This window comes from Cygnus atratus, chromosome 1, assembly GCF_013377495.2.
Source record: "Cygnus atratus isolate AKBS03 ecotype Queensland, Australia chromosome 1, CAtr_DNAZoo_HiC_assembly, whole genome shotgun sequence".
NCBI classification, from domain to species: Eukaryota; Metazoa; Chordata; class Aves; order Anseriformes; family Anatidae; genus Cygnus; species Cygnus atratus.
In genome coordinates, this window is record NC_066362.1 from 82296886 (window position 1) to 82321577 (window position 24692).

The window sequence follows — 24692 nt, forward strand, 5'->3', positions numbered from 1 at the left end:
TGAGAATAAATATTTTGGTTTTATTTTCAACTTGGACATAAACAAAATGCAGGAAACAAAATTTCTAAAGGCTGTTTAATTTGCTCATATTGGGTCTGGAATACCTTGTTTCAGTTTCTTCTCCAGCTTGACAAGTCTCAAATACACTGCTACTATCAAATTCTTTCAATGGTCAGGCTATTAGGCATCACAAAGACCTATCCTTTGTCTTTCATTTTGATTCTGCTCCATTTTTTATAAAGCATTTCTATAGGGGAAAAAAAAAAAAATCATTTGCTTATGATTTTGATACTTCTTTATGATTTAAAAGGTTATATGAAGCAAAAGGCTCTAGGATATTCAGAGATACACATTTGAAATGTCTATGCTAAAGCCATTCATGTGGGAAAAAAAAAATAAAAATCTTGGTCCAAAGGCAACAAATGCTTGATTTATCTAATCTGGCTCTTTTAACTGATACTCTCACGATTTTGGTCAGTCTTTGAACTTAAGAATTATGCTTTGAATTTTTAAGTTTTGAAAATTATGCTCTTTTTGTATGTGGAAAACACAATCTTTTTTTCATTATAAACTTTTTTATGCAGTACACTAACTGGATAATCACTTGCAGCCAAAATATCAGAGGTCTAAACTGGTATTCTTTAGAGTAACGGAACAATTATATTCCAAAAGAGTATGTGATTTCTTCACTATGAAGAACATCAGTGAGTTGGATATTTACTGCAGAAGAATATATATTTTTTATTCAATTTGTTAAGAAGATGTTAAGAGCTAAAAAAGTATGTAGGTGTATTATTCATACAAAATGCAATTTTATTAAACCATTCAAGAAGTTACACTTCTTCTATGAAGAAAGAACAAAATGCCAAATAGAAAAAAAAAAAAAAAAAAAGCTAGCTCCAGGAGTTACACCTATAATATAATGTAAAACTTGAACTTCAAAATAAGTTAAGACAATCTTGTCTTCCTTACAATCCTACCTAAAAACAAAACAAAAAACAAACAAAAATGTGGTATGTTCAGCAAGATGGCAAAACATCTTAATTAATCTTAATTACTACATTTTTTCACTTGCTATCAAGTAGTATTAGTGACAGTTGAGTCTTTCATGTGTAAAATAACATTCAGCTTTCCCATCTGATCTTTTCCTTACAAAAGCAAAGATGAATCACGTGTTTTATTAATTTAATTAATTAATTAATTATCTATCTATCTATCTATAGAAAATACAGGTGACAACATGGAGAAAATATTTCACAAATAATGAGAATTTTTCTTGTTTTAATCTTCAGATTGGAATATGCAACTGTGACATTAATTTTCTCTATTTTTTTCCTTTTTCTGCAACTTCTGTGACATAACTGTAGTTCATTTTTTGGAAAATACATAATGGAGTAACTTTCCTGGGCTACATTAGATATCTCTGGGACATCCTATCCTGTTTTTCCCTCTCTTTCTTATCTTGCAGTGTGGCATTGTAGGAGACACACACTCACTATCAAGAGACAATGCTCAGAACCAGGGAAGTTAAGTCACGTCTGCTAGCTGCTAAACTGAAAAAAACTTGTTGGCAGTAGATTGTTAAATACTTTGTCAAAAGAAAATTGAGGGAAAGAAAGAATGATCAAAATAATGATAGTTAAAACAGTTATGATGACATGGAATTACCTTCAGAGTTGGTAATGACTCACCATTTTTTAGATTTCTAAGCCTGTGTTCCTCTCGTTAGACTCTCACTGAAGTGGAATTTGCAGAGAGTGAGGCTTTTTAGATTTCTCCTCATAACATAATCCAATACATTAATAATATATATATTGTTGTGGTTTAGCCCGGCTGGCAGCCAAACACCACACAGCCGTTTGCTCACCCTCCCCCCTCCCTCTCCAGGATGGGGGAGAGAAACGGGAAAGTGAAGTCTGTGAGTTGAGATAAAGACAGTTTATTAAGACAGGGAAAAGAATAACAATAATAATAATAATAATAATAATAATAATAATAATAATAATAATAGTATTAATAGTAATGATGTGTACGAAATAAGTGATGCACAATGCAATTGCTCACCACCCGTTGACCGATGCCCAGCCTATCCCCGAGCAGCCGGCCCCCCACCCCGGCTAGCCACCCCTATATATTGTTCAGCATGACGTCAGATGGTATGGAATACCCCTTTGGCCAGTTTGGGTCAGCTGTCCTGGGTCTGTCCCCTCCCAGCTCCTGCTGCATCCCTAGCCTGCTCGCTAGCAGGACAGAGCGAGAAGCTGAAAAGTCCTTGGCTTGGTGTAAGCACTGCTCTACAACAATTAAAACATCAGCATGTTATCAGCGCTCTTCTCATTCTAATCCAGAACATAGCACCCTGCCAGCTACTAGGAGGAAAATTAACTCTGTCCTACCTGAAACCAAGACATATATATTAAAAATTATGTGGTATTAATTTATATTAAAAGAAGTAAAAACAGATAGTTTTGAGGTGTTTTGGACAGAATGTTTTCCTAATTAAAACTGCCATCCAATGCCATATATATATATACACTTACATTTTCAGTTTTTAAATCTATATGAGCCTAAGCAGTTCATAAATGAAACACCTTCAAGGATCAAAAAGAGCATTGCTTCTGTAAGAGTTCTTGCAAGGTGTACATGTTGTTCATGTTGCTAGGATTATTTGAAAACTGCGTGTGTCCTCCTCTAAATCTGAAAGTATGAAACATAGTCAAAAAAGAACACTTCCACCACTGATGTCTCTAAGGGATACGGCTGTAGATAACTACCTCCTGGTAAGAGCAATAACAGCTTCATGTGTCATTCAGAGGCTAGTTATATTCAATACTTCTGAAATCTGCTTCTCCCAGAATGGTGTTGATCGGCTGATATCGTGCACACATCACTTGTTAATGAGTTCACATGTAGTGTGGTGCCAGCTGTTTGATCTGGAATGGCTATACAAGGAGATGAAAGTGAAAAGTGATGAGAGTGATACCTGAAGTGAATCCAGATATAGAGCTATACTGTTCAGCTACACTGAAATCTCTGGAAAGAAACAACTGTTAATTCAGTGAATCCAAATCTGCTCCAAATCTCACTGTGCTGTTTAGATGGTGTCACAGCATTTTATCTTTCTGACCCGTGCGTTCGACTTCATTCCCTTTTTATCCTGTTCTCTTCCTTCTAGTCCTGGCTACCTCAGAGTCTTACAGTTTTCTAATTATAAAGAGCAAAACAAAACATTGCTTTAACAGAGCATTCAGAACATTGCTAGAGAAGTCTTCTGCTAAATTCCTGAGAAAGCACTGTTCATTCAGATTAGTGCTTAATGAGTCTGTTAAATCTGTTCTGAAATATGGCATATGAGTACTGGACACAACTGTAGCTTTCTGTTTGGCTGTTATATTTAATATTTATAACCAATATTTCTTATAAATGAAAAGTTCTTGAAGAGGATTATGAGGAATTCCAGACTGCTATATAAACTCAGAAGCAAACAAGGAATATTCTGGAATACATTTCCCTTGGGAAAATATACTATATTACACAGTAGCAGGTACACTCGAGACTCTTTTCATTAAAGATCTCTGAACTTGGCATTTATCAAATGCTATGACAAATCAGGCTCTGGGAAGTCTCCTGGTGAACCCTGCAGCATTACAATGGTAACTGAGAAAGAGAAGGAGAACATTATAATGAGAAACAAACTAAGAGCTTTCTTCCACAAAGGATCAAGATATGACATCACTTATTCTCCATTTCAAGTTATTCACAAGTAAAATGGGAATAATGCACAATTCCAAAGAAAGAATGAAATCTGTAAGAATGTCCTTCTTGCAGCTTCTACGTTTTATGCTGCTACAATGATTTTCTTTTCCCTGATTATTGTTCTTACACTAAGATCTGGTTTCATTAGTTACATAATTTTTTTCATGATTCATCTAAAGCTATATAAAGATTCAAAATGAACACTTAGTGATTTTATTTTTAACTAATGTGAAAGGTGATAAAGAGAGCTTCTTTAGCATAGAGAAAAATCTCTGTTAACCTCAGAATCACAGGTATGTCTATCTTCATCACAACTGTAAATCACTTGCAATGTCACAGAAATTGACAAGTGCACAGATGTCTTCAGTTTTTTTAAATGACAACTTCTTAATTGATAAAACAAGTAAATACCTCACTGTTTCTGAGATGTGATGAATATTTGTAAAAATTTAAATATATTTGAAAAATTTGATTACACAGTCTAGGATTTTATCAAATTGCCTTTCTTTAAAAACAAAAGTAATTTCCATATTGCTAAAAATTCAGTTACGCAGTAAGGTCGTGCTTTCATTCCTTCTGTTGCCCTACTGTTCTCCTAAATGTTTTGAATTTTCTTTTTATATAGAGTACATCTTCATTGTCTTGAAACATTGTTTATATACCTCTACACTGCAAAGATCAGAAGCGACAGGTCTGCTTGAGGCAGGAACTATTTGTTTTTGTGTAATCAGTTCAGTAAGCTTTTTCACCAGATTTTCAATAAATGTATGCATACGTTCATTCAAATATATTTTATATATAAATATATGCATGCAGTCCATGCACTTTGTAATAGCGCATGCATATATTCATTTATATATAGTGTGCACACACACAAGTATAAATATAAATTAGCCTTTATACATATCCATACCTGTTTAACATAGCCTATCTGACCAAAAAAAAGCCATTCACAAGATATTCATTTTGTCCTATCAAGAAAATAGAAGATAAGTTGTTGAATTACTTTTCTGTTTTGTTTTTCACTCTTAACAATTTCTGAGTGACTATGTGCCAGTGAACAGTGGGTTCTTTGAATAATGGTTTCTTCTGTTTTACGTTTGTGGGTAGCTGGAAATTTCTGTATATCACTTCTACAAAGAACATGTTCCTGGTGAGCTATTATCCTAGTCTTCAGTTTTGCCTATAGAGCACTTGACCTCTACTGGAGAAGAGCAAAATATATTTTTAACATTAATTTTTTTCTGGTCAGCAGCTCTGGTATGGTGTTTTGATGCTTTTTGCTCAAGTTTTCCAGAGAGGCTTTGATCACTGGCAAAATTGCTTTTTAATCCCATTTTTAAAACATCATTTAATACACAGAATAAGCTTCACCACCAGGTGCCATGATTTTTCTTCACTGAGATTTCCCTAAGGACATTCTGGCCTTTGTGTAAATCTTCTTGTGACTCCTTTGTTCTTCTTCAAAATGTAGGGTGTGCTGAAACTCCTAATTCTGCATTTGGAAACCTTCCTTCTACGATATTTTTTTTCCACGTGAGACGCATGCCAAAACCTTTCCTTCATCTACACAAATTAGAAATGCAGCTTCACTGTCTGTCTTCCATAGCCAAATTCTTTACCCTAGGATTTCCCAGAACAATTTTCCTCTGCTCAGATTTTGCCTCCTGCTTTTTACTCCGTGTCTTTTAACTGTATACATCTAAATGAAAGCTTTGCCTGTACAGTAATGCACTCTTTCTCTCTCTGAGAGACTTTATCTTTCTATAATGTATTCTGTGTGGCTGGGCATTCCTGAAGTAAACTTCAGCCTTCTTCAAAGTCATAACTGATTTGCTCTCTCTGTTGATCTACTTGTTGATCTACTCTGTTGAATCTAAATGGTAACATGTAAAGCAGCACTAGACACATGGAACAGTACACAGCTAGGTGAAGATGTTTGCTCAGGTCTCCAAAGTCCAAAGGTCATGCCAGCCCAAGCAAGGCTGAACAACTGAGGTTCAGTACACAAGGACACTGGTGTTGTCTCAGTAATCTGTATTGCATGTGTCCATTGCTCTAGGTAGGCATATTATATGGATCTGATTTACTTAACTAATAATTGGTAACATTATATTTTCTCTTATAAGGTGGAATATATGACTCAAAATACTTACTGCCACATCTGAGGCACTAACCAAAAGGTTTGTTTTCATGCACAGTGCTTAGTATGTGCTACTAAAAAATACCATTGTTGGCAATACAATACACAGATGAGTTTTGTTTTTTTTTTGCACGTCCTCCAGTATAAATACACCTCTTTAAAAAATAATTAAAAAAAAAGCCTTTATTATGTAAGATGAGAATTAAAATTTTGAAAAACTAAACAAAGGACTTGCCTTTAGGTATTAATTCACTTTGAATCGGCTGTCCTGGTATTGACTGAGATAGAATTCATTTTCTTTATAGAGGCTGGTATATGTCGGGTTTGGATTTAGGATGAGAACAATGCTGATAACTAGCCAATGTTTCAGTTCCTGCAGAGCAGTGCTCACACACAGGCAAAGATGTTTCAACTCCTGGTGCTGCCCTGCCAGCGAGGAGACTGGTGGTGCACCAGCAACTGGGAGGGGACACAGCCAGGACAGCTGGCCTGGGCTGCCCAAAGGGATGTCCCATGCCATGTGGCGTTGTGCTGAACAAAAAAAGATGGGAGGGTTGGCCAGGGTTGGGGGGGGGGGTGTTGGGGGAACACGGCTGCCTGGGGTCTGGCTGGGCATCGGTTGGTGGGTGGGGAGAAATTGCATTGTGCATCACTTGTTTTGTATATATTATTGTTACTATTTCCCTTCCCTTTCTGTCCTAGTAAACTGTCTTTATCTCAACCCATGAGTTCTACCTGTTCTTTTTTTTTCCCCAGTTCTCTCCCCAATCCTATTGGGGAGAGGGGGGAGTGACTGAATGGCTGTGTAGTACTTGCTTGCTAGGTTAAGTCACAATATCAGCAAATCCTACCCTGTCAGATGCCTTAAATCTGTTGGTTCCATCTGTTTTAATTCAGTAAACCACTTTCAGCACTATTGTAACTTCATTAATAAATGAATTGTTCAATAAACTTGCATTCCAAAAGCAAATGGATTGAAACATGTACATTGTCCTAACAATAGTTACTTTTAGGTATTCAAAGTGAACAAACCTCCCTCACTGAAATGACCATTGCAATGAAAATATTGATTTTACAAAAGTAGAAAGTTACATTATTGAAATCATCTTCCTGACCTACCCAATCCAGAAAAAACCTAGGAAATGATAAGTGCATTTTATAAGGCAAAATCTTGATGTTTTTAAGACAAGTCTGGTAAGAAATCATAATGTAACAATTTATAGGTCATAAAATATGGAGTGAGCTTTTCCAGAGACTCCTGCAGGAATTAGCACAACACAATTCACAGAATGCAGTCTCAGCATCCTCAGCAAACTGAGCCCACTAATTACTGCCAAGGCCAGGCTTTGGTCCCTGAAAGAGCTCTGTCTGTCAGCTCTGTGAAAAAAATCCAGAGTCCAAAGCATGAAGATCATGAGCCTCAACAAATGTTAGCATTTCTGTTGCTGCAGAGTTTTTCTGTGTAGAAAGAAAACAGCAAGTACCACAGCAGTGCTTAGGTGCTGAACGACCCATAAAGTTTGTACAGTGACCATTAGGTTAGCTGGCACACAGGTTGTGGTTCTCCTGAGTTAAGATCCTGCAAAGCTGCATTTTGAACTAAAAGAGCTTTGTGAGCCCTGCTGCAATCGCACTACTTGCAGCAGCCTGATCCCAGGGGAGCTATGTAATACCAGTGAGTTACATGTTTGCACCTTTGAAGGTTACTCTTAGGGACTCTCTGTCAAAAGCAGAATACTAATGCTTTTTATTATACATCTTTCAGGTTCAGCACATGTTGCGAAGAGAACTGCCTTGTACTTGTGAATACATCTGCCTGCAGGTGCAAGAGATTTCCAACAGGAACAACAAGAGAAGAAAAAAATGTGAAAAAAAGTCCACTTCAGAAATGATCGGCCGCTTGGGATATTATACCAATAGGCACGTGTTGTGGATTAACCCAGCAGGCAGCTAAGCACTGCAGAGCCATTCACTCACTCCCCTCCCCTCACACCCAGTGAGATGGGGTAGAAAATCAGAAGGAAAAAAAAAAGTGAAAACTCATGGACTGAGATAAAGATAGTTTAAAGTGAGCTTATACATATATACGTATGTAAACAAGTGATGCACAATGTAATTGCTCCCCACCCACCAACCAATGCCCAGCCAGACCTCAGGAAGCAGTCCCCCTGCTCCAGGCCAACCCTCCCATCTTTTATTGTTCAGCACAATGCCACATGCCATGGGACATCCCTCTGGGTAGCCTGGGCCAGACGTCCTGGCTGTGTCACCTCCCAGCTTCCTCGCCGGCAGGGCATCACCAGGAGCTGAAACATCTTTGGCTCTGTGTGAGCACTGCTCTGCAGCAACTGAAACATTGGCATGTTATCAGCGTTATTCTCATCCTAAATCCAAAACATGGCACACCCCAGTCAAAACCAGGTCAGCATGAAACAAACAAATAAACAAAAAAATGCATTAATATTCCTGTAGAAATATCAAATATTATTTTACTGATGCCCAAATGTTGTTGCACTTGGATACCTTTGGCATTTCCACATAATATGGGCTTATAAATATAGTTAAGGTCATCTAAATCCTGCTTCTATTTCTTCCAGTTATAATTTAGGCAGCTTTGGTGAATTTTTTTTAAATTTTTATTCTTTTAACTCTCACATACATCACAGTGTACATAATAGCTTTAACGCAGAATTTTCCAATGTTGTTCAATGGACATGTTTTCAAGAACCAGTAACAATAATAGCAGTGTATTAGGCTAGGAGAAAGCAGTTTATAATGAGCTATGGCACAATGAAGATGGAATTCTTGCTTTTAGGTGTAGGAATAAGATGTGTGAAATTACAAGTGATAGGAGAGTGTGTTGCTCTCAAGTAATCAAAAAGAACAAATTTTAGCTTTGAATCACCTGCTTGTTTTTATAAAATTCTATATTAAAAAAATAGTAATGTTATAAAGAATAGAAATGGTGCTAAAAAGAATTAAGGGAAGGAGGAAAATATGGTTTATTTTTTAACTCCGGTGATATAAATAGTGAGTGTTCTACTGGTGTATCACCTAGGTATGTAGGATGACTGATGTATTTTACCCTGAGGAAATGAATATATTATTACTGTCACTGCATGCATTTTTCACATTTTCATCTACATCACATGGAATGAGTGATTTATATATATATAGTAAAGATAGGATAAATAAATGACATAATACATTACTCACTTTAAAAATCACAACCTGTGGTATGCTCCTTTGCAGTTACATAAAGATGTAACTGAGTGAATAAAAGCAACATTAAAATGGATAAACCAGTAAAAGAAAATCATTTAAATACCCTTTTTCAAAAGTAACAGTTAAAAAAAAAAAAAAGAGGTAAGCTATGTTAGTGCTTACAAGAATATGCATGTGTACACAGTACTTAATAAATGACAAGTTGCAACTGTACTGCATTGAGAAGACATTCAACTATAATTCAAAACAAATATAAAAATGTATTAGAAATCTATTCAAGAAAGACATGTCAGTTTGAAAAGAAGTTGAAAAGACTACAATATTATGTAGGGATGCTGTTCGTGTTTGTAGGGAGAAAATTCGTATGGCCAAAGCCCAACTAGAGTTGAAGCTGGCCATGTCTGTGGGAGACAATAAAAAAGGTTTTTTTTAGATATGTGAACAGAAAAAGGAGAACCAAAGAAAACTTAGGTCTGATACTAGATGGGGAAGGTCTCCTCACAGACAATGACATAGGCAAAGCAGAGACATTTAATGCCTTCTTTGCCTCTGTCTTCAACACTGAAAAAAAAAAAAAAAAAGAAGAAAGAAAAAGAAAAAGAAAAAGAAAAGAAGAAGAGAAGAGAAGAGAAGAGAAGAGAAGAGAAGAGAAGAGAAGAGAAGAGAAGAGAAGAGAAGAGAAGAGAAGAGAAGAGAAGAGAAAAGAAAAAAGGAAAGGAAAGGAAAGGAAAGGAAAGGAAAGGAAAGGAAAGGAAAGGAAAGGAAAGGAAAGGAAAGGAAAGGAAAGGAAAGGAAAGGAAAGGAAAGGAAAGGAAAGGAAAGGAAAGGAAAGGAAAGGAAAGGAAAGGAAAGGAAAGGAAAGGAGAGGAGAGGAGAGGAGAGGAGAGGAGAGGAGAGGAGAGGAGAGGAGAGGAGAGGAGAGGAGAGGAGAGGAGAGGAGAGGAGAGGAGAGGAGAGGAGAGGAGAGGAGAGGAGAGGAGAGGAAAGAAAAAAGAAAAGAAAAGAAAAGAAAAGAAAAGAAAAGAAAAGAAAAGAAAAGAAAAGAAAAGAAAAGAAACATTTTTGAAGGATGGCATAAAGTTGCGGTCCTCGACCTAAATTTCCCTCTTAAGGCAAACAAGATGCTGGAGAAGAAAGGTGCAAGTTAATTACATATTGTGCTGCCTCCTCTCCATGGTAATCTGGAGTTTGTGAGACCAACACAGTTTTAAGAGACTTAATTCATTTTTCCTTGCTCAAAGAGCCTGAAGAACATACATTCTCAGCTTCATTGATGGTATCATGACCTGGAAAGCATATCTGACTCTTAGTTTTTTAGGGCACAATGGAGTGTCTCGTCTGCACTGGCTTTGCAGTGTAACTCAGTAAATTAACAGAATAAAAAGAGGAGAAACAGCAAAATGGAAAAAATAAAAATAAAAACTTCACCAAGACACCACAGGTAAAGGATACTGCTACAGGAAATACACTTGTTTCTTAATCCTGATGTGTAACAACAGCCCTAGTGGGGCCCCTTCAGTGAGGCACTGAAAGATGTTGCTCAGAGAAGCTGTGGATGCCCCATCCCTGGAGTTGTTCAAGACCAGATTAGAAGAGGCCCTGAGCAACCTGTTCTAGTGGGTGGCATCCCTGCCCACAGCAGAGGGGTTGAAACTAGTTGATCTTTAAGATCCCTTCCAAACTGAGCCATTCTATGATTCTATGATTTCTGCCAAACAAGGGAACAAATTCAGATTTTACGTGCAAGATGCACTGAATGTAATAATGAATTTACATGGCTCTTGCAAGAAGGTTAATGGAATTATTGGCACCATTTCTGAAGAGAAATGAAAGGATGTGAGGGAGCTTAAAATGGCTGGGGATTGATTGGGATGTTGAGTCATAATTCTTGGTTAAGGTATTCACATGAATGGTGGAAATTATTTAGAAATATTTGGCTCATGATATTATGTTATGGCAATAAATGAAGCAGACATTAAAAGAAATCAGATGTAAGAGCACAAGTAGAAAAGAAGACAGCACACTGCTAAATATAATATAACATAAATATAATGAATGCATTCCTTAGTCAGGAAAAAACAGAACACAATGTAGACAGGAGATGTTTCCTACTTATACATTGGAAATAGAGTGGTAGTATGAGTCCCTGATGAGTCTTGGAACGCCTTTGCCTTGGAATTACTTGGTAAAGGTACAGAATAAGACCATATTACTTTCATCTCAGTTTAGTTTCTTTTTCAAAGAATTAATGATGACAGATTTCAAGCACTAGTGTCATGTACCATCATAATATCACAGAGAGAAAATGAATATTCTCTAGATAATGTAATGAGTGTGTGGATGGAAGGATCATGTGAAACATTTCCAATGGATTTTTAATTACCTCAACCAAGGCCTGTATGAGTAAAAGATAGCTGGTTCAACTGGGACTGGATTCCAGATGCATGTTCCTCCTACTGAACAGAGTGTGCTCCCACATCAATGAGGGAAACTGTTCCACTATGTACAAATTGAACAGACATTGTGAAAGGAAGCACCAGGAGATGAGTGAGATAAGACCTAGGTCATTCCCATGAGATACTTAAAACACTTAAAAGTTAGTTCCTTTCCAGCAAATGTTTATTAGTTTTATGCATGTTTAATTTATTAGGACATGCTAGTCAAAGTTCAGTCTTATAAGAGCATTGACAGAGGTTCAAAGCAGAAACTGTTTCCAGAGGACGACTAAAGATGCTATGCATCTGTCCATGTTGGTCTATATTGACATGAAATTGTTAATAGTTTTAGGATCTTTTTTTTTTTTAATTCTTGGTACAGTTGTCAGACTTAACACTTTCAGAATATTCTTCATCTTGCTTTCTTTCTATTCTAATATGTAAGATAAGGTTGAGTCTGAGGTGAAACTGTTATTACCATAGGATGGTGGTGCAGTAAATAGAGATTTCATTTTGTCAGCCTTCATAGCCATCTATGCAGTACACATTGTTGCTCAGGATTCATTTGCCCAGAGCTCCCATGTAGTATGAAGGACACCCACAGTGGAAGAGAAACATCCTAATGCGTAAAACGGACCTATAAAGGCAACACAGAACAGAATGATGAAGACATCCATGATCATCATTGGTTATGTAAGAAGCATACCTTTGGGTATGTATTTTTGTTGTGGATTTTCTCTCAGTGCTAAGAAAAATATAAGAAGCTATCTTTTATTAATCTGGCTTTGTTGCCTTTCCGTGGAGATGGGTTTTTCATGACTACTACCTTTAAAAACATCTTGTACATGTCAAACAGAAGATGACATGACATTTTATTTCTTAAAAAAAATAAATCATTACTGTCTTTTTCAAACTTAAAAAAAAAAAGAGGAAAAAGAAGTGACAAGGAAAATGTAATTGATCCATTTCCTCTCTTTTATTGATAATTTCTTTAAACTTTTCTCAGAGTGAGTAGCTCACGAGTTAGAAAAATAAAGGAAAGCTTTTGTGAGGTAATTTTTGCCTTTCCCTAACGTTAGTCTTCTTTTACTTTTACACAGCAAAGGCCCTGTTAGCATACTGTCACAAAATGGAGGTAAGTAATATACTGCAAAAATTATGCAATTAACAGTGAAATATGCTCTGTATCTGCAGCAGGGAATTGTTTCCCCTTAAGTTTTTTGTTTTGTTTTGTTTTGTTTTGTTTTTCTCTTAGAGTTGAGGTGTCTATCTTCAGCCTACATACTGCTATGATAACCATCCTTTCCTTACTCATAACTGTTGACTCCAGCACCAGATGTCAGCTGCAAAGAAGGGGCACATCTTCAGGCTTTGCTTGTAGCAAATGAATTAAAAAAGAATGTGGTCTGGACTAACAATAATATATTTTCCTTCATGAAGTTAGGCAGCTAATAGTGAAATGCTAGTAAGGAATATGGAAGAAAATTTGCACCATAAATGCAACTCAACTGGATATGAAGTTTCACTAGCTTCTTTTCAGAGTGTGTTAAAATAATGTTTGTATTTCACAGATAAACCTGCCTGCAGACCATGTAGTTGATTTTAATATAAAATCAGCTTTGTTTGATGGACACTGAAAATGTACCTGCAAATGTAATGACATCTTAAGAGTCATTATATCTCTCATAACCCCAAATTTCCTGGCTTTCTTAGAAACAAAAGCAAAAGGTATGACTTATTTGGTTTGGGTCCTTGGAGAATACTTCAGAACCACTTACATTCTTAAGAGACTGGAATCATTCAAATAGGTATAATAGGAATATTAATCTGATTAGCACTAGTCCTGACAAATACAGCTATAAGTTCACTAGGCCAGTTACTGGAGAAGACAATATTTGTGTGTCAGAATCTGGCTTTAAATTGGTAAAATGTGATTTTATTTTGCTCCCATTACTATCCTGATCTGTCAAGACTCAAACTCTGATTTTGAGTCTTACAGTTTGCCCTCATTATATGGCTATTTGCAATGGCATGCATCTCTCTTGCTTTTGAGAGACAGTCTGCGTTACTTTCTACTTGTTTATGGTGCTATACCAGCACTGTGACACTGCCTAGCATCTAGTCTGTAATGTTCTGTGAAGCTTTGCGAAATAGGGCCTTCTGGGAGGAACATTAATCCAGCAGCCAGCAGTCCCGTACTCTATTCTCATGGTCTGATGCAACTGGGACAATGACTGTGACTTGAACTCAGTACACCTCCTAACCTTCCTGTTTCTAAACACACAGTGTCTTATGAATCAGCATTCAGACAGTCAGTCAAAGTTCATATAACATTTTGTAATCTCCATTTCTGCTGATATGATCCTGATTTTATGTAAAAGAAAATTAATATAAACTGTTTGGAGAGGTCCCTAACTTGGTTAAATGTTTAAAATTTGCACAGATCTTCTTCTCAAATGCACCAGATGTCAAAGTGGCATGAACATAGCCAGAAACACAAGATGAGCAAGATAACTGGGGTTTTATGACAGGATGGTAAGTGATAAACTAGTTAGCAGCATTACAGTGTAAATGGTAATGGAAATAATTGGGCTTCATAAATGACACCCTATTTAAATTAATAGGTAAAGTTCATGTATTTCTTACTCTGTTGCTGAAATATATGTGACCTCTGAAGGAGATGGCACATCATTTATGTGAATAAATAAATAATTACTTTAGAGCAGCTAATAAAAATAGTGTGTTTTTTTTTTCAAATTATAAATGGTGTTGGTTGTCATTCTGTGTTTTTATTTATTTTATTTATTTTAAAAAATATTTTAATTTAAAAATATAGGAAAGTTTTAACTAAATACATCCCTAAAAATGCAATAGCCTTCCACAGACTTCAAAGGAGACAGAGTGATTTTGCAAGTAAGGACATAGCGTACTTGATTTCTATATTTTCTGTTTCTTATATGTTTATTTTCTCCAGTCTGTTTTATCTTTATGAACAGAAGCCTTAGACAGCTAGACAATCCTTTCTACAGGTTCATATTTATGCTCATCCCCCTTGCTTTATGGTACATGTTCATTTCCAAGTAGCAATATAACTGAGAATTACTGAAAGCATATTTTGTGACTGTTATGCATGATTTACTGTTGGAGATAATGAGAAAATATGACTCATTTTAATTAAACAACAATAAAATAGCACTGATGATTTACTGAGGATACTTATTCTTTATTAAAAAGTAGAGTGCAATATGCGTTGTTCTTTTCATGCATCATCAACTTCTTTCTAAGTAGTCAGTCTTACACTTGTATGGTTAGTGTTTGCTTAGTGTTTGCTGTAAGGCTGAAAACAATCAGTGATTAAAAACAGTGTCCGCTATGTTTTTGAAGAAGCTAATGGCCCCCTTTGGAGTTGCTAATTGGCAAGTTCTGCAACTCCAGCTTTTGAGGTATGGTTGCCATGGAAAAATTGCTTTGAAGTTGGCAGTTGTGAATATTTGACCACAATTTTTCCTAGTTTGGAAACTGGATGAAAAGCACTGTCATCTCTCCCACAGGGCAAAAGATATCTGGAGAAACTGTGCAAAATGATTACCCATCAGAGTGGGCAGGACAGTGGCAGATGATGACAAACAAAGTTTTCCCAAAGGATTTCATTTTCCCTGGCTGTCATGTATTTGTTTGGAGCCTTTGCTGTTTCTTTTTTCTGTTGTTCTTGTATGGGGGGAGGGGGTGTTGGTCAGTCTTTCATCTTATTACAAGATCTGTGCATGAATAAAGGTTAATAACTTCTGTTTAACCTAGGCATTTGTAAAGGAAATGCACCATCCATGACCAAGAGATAAGCTGACATTCTTGCAGTAATATGTATGTATATATAAAACAACATTCTTAAAAGTTATTTTGAGAATTCACATCATCTATATTGGGAAAAAAAAAAAATCAGGCCAGCTTATTCCAGAACTATTGAGATGACTGAGATGTATTTTTGTATATTGCTTTTGTTATATGACAACATCAAGGAAAACAATATATGGCTTACTCCTTTGTGCAATATCATGTCACAGTTTGTGATGTTGTCCAATGATGTATTAGGTTGCCTATTGTCTGCCTGTCAGATTTTAAAGTAATCTTTTTTTAAATCAGTTTGCCAGTTTGCACAAAATTTAAGCTGACAGTTTTTGACCTTAACCATTTTATGCCCTGAATGCAGTAAGTACAGAGATTGATGTTACATATGAGAAAGCAGCTTCCTCTTGTTTTTCTAACATTATTTTTCCTGTATTATTCTCGTAAAACTACAAAAGATGTGTTGATATCACTGGACACAGGTGAATTGTGGTCTAACAGTTTTGTTTATACACCTCAGCTTTTTACTTCAGTTTCCTCTAAACAAAACTACCCACTATGTTAAATTGTGTGCTGATATGGATACTAGGTACCAATCTGAGCAAAACAAACCCATTTCATGTTTTGACTGAAGCTTAATTTTTGAGAAATTGTTTCAAGAGGAATTAATAGCTTATTGTGTGTGGAAATATTTATTTATATATTATTAAAAAAAAATCTTTCATGGCACACTGACAGAGTGCTTATGATTCTCGTACATGTAGAAGATGAATTTTGAAGAAATGTTTATAATAGTCACTAAAACACTAAAAATGAAAGAAGGATCACGTGTTTACATGATATAAATATTATCACAGAGTCACAGAATGGCCAAGGTTGGAAGGGACCTCTGAAGACCATCTAGAAGAACCCCCTGCCAAGCAGGATCACCTAGAGCACATTATGCAGCATGTCACCCAGGCGGGTTTTGAATATCTCCAGAGACAGAGACTCTACAACCTCTCTGGGAAGAGAAATTATGTGATGATAAAGAAGAGAAAAACTTTTATTTCCAGTTACATATTCTGACCTAAGGCAAATCAGACTTTCCAAACACCTCTTGGAAAATGCAAAGTTTTTGAGGTTAGGAAGACTATGCTGAAAATTTAGTTACAAGTAATAAAAATGTATGCTTTTATAAAGAGTGGAATTCTGATGTAAATTTCAGAGGTATCTATTCTCTGTCTGTTTGATGTAAACAAGGCTTAGTTCTGGGATGAAAACCTAAGGTTCCTGATACCAAAAGAAAATATCCAAATGATTACATCAGGGCATGGATTTTAAACATATTTTGGGATTTTGGTATTTAAAATAACTAGTTCAGCTCTGTCTGGTAGAGTTGACTGTCTTCTTGGTCACATTGAAATTTGGCTTAAGATATTGCAATCCACTTTACTTACTTTTTAATATATAATTCTCCCCTAAAAGGGCTGCTTTGTATGCTAAATTAAATTTTATATATTCTTTTAAGTCACAGCAAGAACTCTTTCATGGCTCTGTGGCTACAATGTAACATTGATTAAAATTAACCCTTCCCTAATCTCCAGTTCTATCCCACTATCTGAGTGGTAATGTTTAGTATACAACTTCAGAGATGTTAGTATATTTATACGCTGTCACGGAATATTTATCTACAGTAAGTATTTATAATTCAAATAAATCTATAAAGAAAATGAGTCAACTTTTAAATCTGTCATGGCACACCAGTCTGGCATATCACAGCAAAGAAAAACAACAGTGTGAGTACTTGTGCATCAAAAGATATTATAAAATAGATAACATTTAGTATTGAGATTGTATAATTTATATATTAAGTATGAAAGAATGAAATTACAGATTAAGGAATTAGAACCTGATCCTAAAGCTACTGAAGTCAATGCAAAATACTCTTATCTCTAGGGCAGCAAAGATGACATAAAATAGAAGGACCACACTCATTGTAGTTACAAATCCAGAACTCTATTTGGCATGCTTCATGTTTTCCTCTTTGGTATAGGAGATGCCAAAACCCACTATTTCTGCAGATGAGGTGTGAAATGCCACTCATTTCTGTGTTTAAAAAAGGGTGAAAGATTAGTTGATGGTAAAAGTAGAATGAGCCAGAGAAAAAATATGTTCCTCCACAGGAAGCAGATTTTAAGGGAAAACTCACCCTATATTTTAGTCTGACAGTAAATATGCTAGATTTAGGCTATAAATAAACTAAAGGTGTCATTGCACTTCACAGTTTCTTCATTTGCAATATGTTTTTTCTTTACTATAGAGAGGACCATTTCATCAAATTTCTCACTTATTTGCCATGTAAAGATTTGTAATTTGTTTTAAAGGACCGGACTCTTCTCAACCATGACAGAGTACTCACCATGCAGGACCCGTGCATTTCTTTCCAGTGAATTCTAACGTCCCCCTATTCATATTGGCAAAACATGATCTGACTACCAAACTGTTTCTGGGAATGACAACTCCTAGCTCACTGAGAAAAAAAAATACATAAAGAAAATAAAAAATTGTGAAGTGATCATGTCTCTTCAACATGACATACAGGGCAAACTCTGGAAAAAGCTGTGGGCTCAGCTTACAGGCTCATCTCCAGGGACTGTTAAATCATTATGCCTGATCACAAAAAATTCAGAAATGTTGTGTGAACATAACTGGGTCCTTTCCAGGAAATGTCATCATCATCATCAGACTACAGAATGATACATATGCTTGCACAGTCATCCTTGAAATAAAAATCATTAATATTTTTATTTTAAGAAAAAAATCTTCAGCACGCAGAATGGGAGGTTCCCTATCCTCCCTTAATAGGTGCATAAGCACTGCTGAAGTTTCCAATGCCTTGGTAAATTGATCATTTTTCTGTGGCAAGGAATATTTGAGACTACTAAGCAAATGAGGAGGTTTAAACTGGGACCCATATATTCTACATGGCTATTCTAGCCACTGGGATACTCCATAAAAATAAATAAATAGAGTAATTAATTAATAAACAAACCAAAACAGACTCCATCTCTTTCTTATTTTAAAAGAAATCAATCATGGTCATAATCCTCAGAGAACTGCAAAGGATGTGCATGATAAACAAGAAGAGAATCTGAACTGTGAATAATAGGTAAACTGAGATACATCTCAGTAGGTTTTTTCACTTTTAATGCTTGTCATAAGGAATGAGATCAAAGACATTATTCTTAGTGGCCTTCATTCAGCTTTAGATGGCTCCAGATTCAATTCTTTTAGAACTCCTTCCAAAACAAAGTAACCCCACAAGCCTAAGAAACATCAGAGAGCACATGGAGACTAGATATTTAAAATTTAGGTGTTTCTGCATTGTGTTATTGTTTGCTAAATTCCTTTCTAAGTGTAGCTTAGCCACATAATTTTTTCTTCATTTTTCCAATGTCTATTTTTCTCTCTGCTTTTTCTTTTCTGCAATATACCATAGGTTAATCTTGCAGATTTTTTATTCCTTTTAATTTAAAATATGTTTTGAGGAAATTATATTTTGTTATTTTCAAAATGATTTATATTTTAAAGAGTTATGTAAAATATCCAATTTTCTTTGGGCTCATTTTATTTTAGTGAACATAATGGATTTGTATGTAATATATATACTTGGCTCTATATCTACAATACATTTTGCACAGCTCTTCTTTCTCTTTCTAAATCAACACAGCTCCACTAAATTAATTGAGGAAGGATAGACAATGTTATTCAAGAGCAATGCCACATGAGTGCTTTCAAGATGTAATGTTTATTTTTCTTTTCCAACAGTAACTCAAGGCAGGCTAATAATAGGTTTATGAGAATTTAGCAGGCAGGAGAGGTGAGGCCTGCAAGATACCATAAGCACTATTGATTTTTCTTAAGTGCTAGAGCTTTTAAAGAGGTTCCCAGAGAGAAGCATGCTATATAGAACAGGACTGTGTGCTCTGTCAATTTAGTTGGACATTGAAAGGTAGATACAGACTAGAAAAGCCAAACAAATGGAAAGACCTCTGGAGTTAATAAAAGTGAAGCTATGTTCCTTCAAAATTGCTCTGTAGGCAATTGGAAAGACATCACAACCATTCAGCTTCACTTCAGTGGAGCACCTTATGTGGAAGACATTTTCAGTCCTAGTCTTCAAAGGTTAGAAGAGAGAGTGAGTTAAGTTGCAGGTTAAGTTATGCTTCAGAACTCTTCAGACACCAGGCATATGGCCAATTCACTAGTTATAGCCTCAAATCAACATTGACCATATGTGTGACAAAAATATCTCTCACAGTGTCAAATACACAATTAATGTGACAATACTAAATGATCATTTTCAGCCATCCATTGCATTTGCTGTTTGCTTTCTGACAGATTACTGCATATGACGAAGTGTAACACAAAGAGTATACTTTCCCAAGGCCAATTGCTGAGCAAGAGATCTGTCAAGGCTCTTGAAATGCATTTTCAAAGAAGTTGAAGTGATCTGGTGATCTGCTGAAGTGCTTTTCTACAAAGAAAACTGAAGTCAAGAACATAGGAATTTAAAATGAGGGGTAGAAAGTTATTTATAACATATTCTTCCTGTAATATCAAAAGCACATTGTGAGACTTTTTTTGAATAATTCAGCAATTAGAAATGATTAATAAATGAAATTGAACCAACTCACTGACTTTTCAACTTCACAAAGGGAAAATACCAATCAGCTTTCAATGCTGAAAATCTGAGTATTTTGCTCCTAGACAATTTACAAGTAGATTAAAGAGATGCAACAGCAACCTAGAAACATGGTGCTTAGGTAGTCTACAAACAAATTCTTCATCAGTTGAAAACAAGCCCAGATTTTTGCCTCAAGCATGCTTTAAGCTGTATCAGAACAGCAATTTCTGTTTTGGTTTTGCAAAAAAATACAGCACTACAGAAAAAGATATTGTTTGTGTAGAAATTCATGTTTCTTAACCTCTGAGGGTATAGAGAAATTTGCATGTAAAGTGAAATTGGGTATTTTCAATGAACCAGTAAACATCAGAAATTCACACATAACTTGTTTTTATTTTATTTACTTTAAACAAGAGCAAAATTGACAATTTTTCAGCAGTAAAGTATTCCAGTAAAATCTAAATGCTGGAAGCATTGTGTAGGCTAAGCAGACAGTTTACTGCATGGATTTTTCCCTGATCAGCTGTAGAGTACTGTAGGAGCTATTACTGAAGTTTTGAGTATGTAGCAAGACTGTGTAAACTCTAGGGGAGAAAAGGTTAACACTTATAGGCTGGTGAAGTGCCATTTACCTAAATTTTGATATATAATGCACATAGCAATGAGAAGCACAAGTCTTGAAAATATCAATGAACTGTGGAATTAGTAACCTATAATCACCAGACTATGGAGCTGTCCAGGCTGCACACATTCAAATGCTAGATGAGAACATGAACAGCATGTATCCAGTCATGAAGCTGAAGAACGTAGAGGTAAAAGAAATGTTTATATCCTGGATAAATATGATATCTGAAATTCTTACCGCTTTTCTGAGAAAATTGATTTTATCTTAGCAAGTTAAAAAATGTCCAAAGACAGGGGAAAAAAAAAAAAAAAAAAGTATTTCCTAAAAAAAAGGTTTTTAAGGTTTTTATTCTCATATATAGCAGGGAGCAGTCTTTAGCAGAGAAAAAAAAATGAAGAGTGGCTTCTCTAAGATTTTGTAAGCTAAAATAAAACTGAAATTAATTTTCTAATTAGAAAAAAAAATAGGTTTAAATTAATCTGGCTTTTTCTTTTTGATAAAAGCTTTGCCAACAGAATGAAAACCCCATTGCTAATGTCCTCCAAATTATGGAAGAGTGTGTACATATACACTTGTATGTTTCCTGTTTTGGCTCTCTCCAATTATCTCAGCTGTACTTTGGATCTTTGACACACCTACCTTATTTTCATGGGGAAAAAATAAAGAAATAATTGTTAAGAGGGCTACAGTAGAAAGGAGTGCCAATCAAAATGGAACATATTGAAAAGGTCAAATATTTTCCATTAATACATTCAGAGTCAGAGCTCTCTTTGTTCTTCAGCTTCTTTAATGCTACAATTAATTCAATTAAACTAACTCTAAAGCTAAGAAGTATTGTCATAGATCATAACCTTTAAAAATATCTGCATTCCCTCTTACACATTTACCTTACTTAGCATATTTTAATGATATCTCAAGGAAGAACTGTGTTAAATGTTCCTGGCTTTTTTTTTTTTAACAACAAAAAAAAAAAAGGAGCTGTCTAAAGCAGAAAGAGCTTTGGAGGTATTGTATTTAAAGATCAATACCCATCCACACGGTGAATTAGACATAGAAACATAGAGTCATAAAAGAAATACTTCCCAAAATTCTTAAATATATATAATTTATATATATTCTGCCCATTCCTTCCCTGTCTTTGTATGTCTCAGGAAAGGATGATGGGTTGAAGGAGATAATAGTATGAAAAAAAAAAAAAGTGGATGAAGCATATATTTGAGACTTTGGGTGGCTGTCATATCTGAACAGCTAACTTCGTAATGTAATGCTCAGTGATCTTTCAGAAAGTCTGAGGTAAATTTGGGTCATTCCATCATTTTAAACAATAGTAGCATGGGAAGCTTGTATGCCAATCAACACCTAAAAGATGGTAGAATAAATTGTAATGCAGGCAACATACTTATTCTGGTCCTTGTACCCTTATACAGGTATCAGAAAATGTTAATATTCCCAGCTTATCTGTGCAGAGATATTTACTAAACTGCAATAGTTAAAACTAGTTTCATATTCTTTTCCCTTTCTGATCTTATAAAAGGAAATTACTCCTGGTATGGGTCTCTTGCCTTGTCCATAGATAGACTCTTGCACCTCTTAGATGCATAGACTGGTCAGTGAGTAAGCTCCTCTAAACACACCTCTGGTCTTAAAGCAAATTTTTTACATTTTGATGTTTGAACTCTGGAGAAATATCAACCTGTCACTAGCAACCAACATTCAGATATTCTCTCTACATATACTTCTGTGTGTGCGAAATTTGAAGCTCTTCATTTTCGCTTGCAAGAATAGAACCAAAGCAAGTAATATTTTTATAATCCACTCATATTTCTCCTGTAATCGTGAGTCTATAAACTAGGAACGCGCAGTACAAAAAATATTGTATAGAACCAGATGGTACGTTATCTTTCATAGCTAATGTCATGTCATGTTACTGATACTGATACACAGCCTAGATACACTAGCTACTAGTTTGGATGTTTCTGCTCAGTCCTGAATTGTACTGAATTATAGGTGTACACTGAAAATGCCTCTTTTTTTTTTTTTTTTTAATGACCTATCCCATTCAAACTGGACTTGATGTTGATATGATGGAGTTTGACTCTAAACTGTACTTATTAAACAAACTTTTGTTTTTTTGGTGTGTGAAGAAGAGGCTAACTTTGGGGCTAGACATACAAACAAAAGTAAAATAACCCATCTTATAATTTCTGTATGCAAAGAAGGAAAGAAGGTTATGGTTTTGATCTCAAGATACTTGAGATGGTTCTTGAAGGTGGTACTTCAGAGGAGCAAGAGAAAATAAACAGGACAGAACCACATTTCCAGTAGTCTCCTCCCTAAAACCACACCTGGAAACTCACAATCCCCAAAACTTCCCAGCTGGGCCCAAGGCTTGTGGTCGTGCCTGGGGTTAGCCAGGCTGTGGTTGACCTCAGTCATCATCCTGAGCCCATGCTGTCTCTTTGCTGGGGCTGCAGGAGGGAGGCACTGCACCATCCTGCAGCCCTCACCACCTCAGGCCTCACTGGGCTGCCCCTGCCTGCACTGAAGTGAGGCTCTTGGCATTGCAAGTAATTACAAAATAATGCTGAGGCACCTGTGAGGAAGGGCATTTTGCTTTCTTAGGTCAGGTTTCAAAAAAAAATTAAAAAATAGCCCATACCTCAAACATCACTGTTAGACAGATGAAATAAAACTAATGTTAATTTAAACCCTTGTTGTAGTTCATATTCTACTTAAAAACTACTACTGAAGCCCTTAATCCTGTTTTCTTGTCAGAACTCTAACCCTCTTGAATACTAAAGCTTCTGGAAATATTAGATAGCTGTTAGGTGTATGTGCATACATAACTCATATATTATGAGTTATGAATTTATCCCACTAACCCTGATGACTTAATGAACCCCAAATCTGCCAAAACTGCAAAAAATCATTTTTCATGGAAGTATTATTTCATATTTAGGCGAGAATTATATCTAGTTATATTTAAATACATAAGTAGCTTTTTATTTCCCTCCACTATGCCAAAGCCCACAAAGCTCCTGAACACCAAATCAAAACAAGATGAAGTATGGATAATTATGCTCATTCTCTGTACTGTTTATAAGCAAAAGTTTTTTGTTTTTTATTTTTTTTTTCCTGAGCACTTTTTTGGTACAATTACCAATAAAATTTACAACTTACACAAATATACCACTATTTGTTCAAACACGGCGTTTCTGCAAGGCATTAGTTCAAAGATACTGCATTGATTTAAATTGAAAAGAATTACCTTTCAGGGAAAATGCATTAACTTCAGTGAAGAGACATGGCAATGAATATAAATGAAAAATATATATATATATATTTCAGTAGACTATTTTGGCCTCAGTTCACATGAATTGTTTATTTATTTAGTTATTCATTTATTTATTTATTTTGTGAAATAAATTGAATCCAAAGCAACAGTAGCTTATGACATTGTGTATGTATGAATTTCAACAAGGATAAAAAAAAGAAATAGAAGAGAGATGAAATATGAATCAGATGGCCTTAAGGTCCCCCTTTTCCCCAAGGATTTTACCTACCTGCCTTTATTTATTGTCTGATTTAATAGACACTTGAGGAATTTTATTTTATTATTTTCGGATAGAGAAGAGTAAATCAATTTAAGCACTTAATGGGATTTCTGGTTTAAATAGTTCTGTGAGCAGACTGATTAATGCTTTTTATTTTGTGTATCTTCCAAAGTAATGCAACCATGTGCATTACCTTTTGTCCTGTATTGCTTCTCATATGAAATATTTTTATGAGCATCCCCAGTAAAGAATATATTTTTCATGTCAGAATTTTTCTTTATTTACTAAGACTGTATTTGCATCTTAAGTTTAGAAGTAAGTCCTGTTGTACCAAAGCCCACATTCTTATTGTGAGAATCACAGAATAAAACCAACAACAAATGTATGTATATATATAAAATACATGTATGTACAAACACATATATGCATATAAATCCTTTGG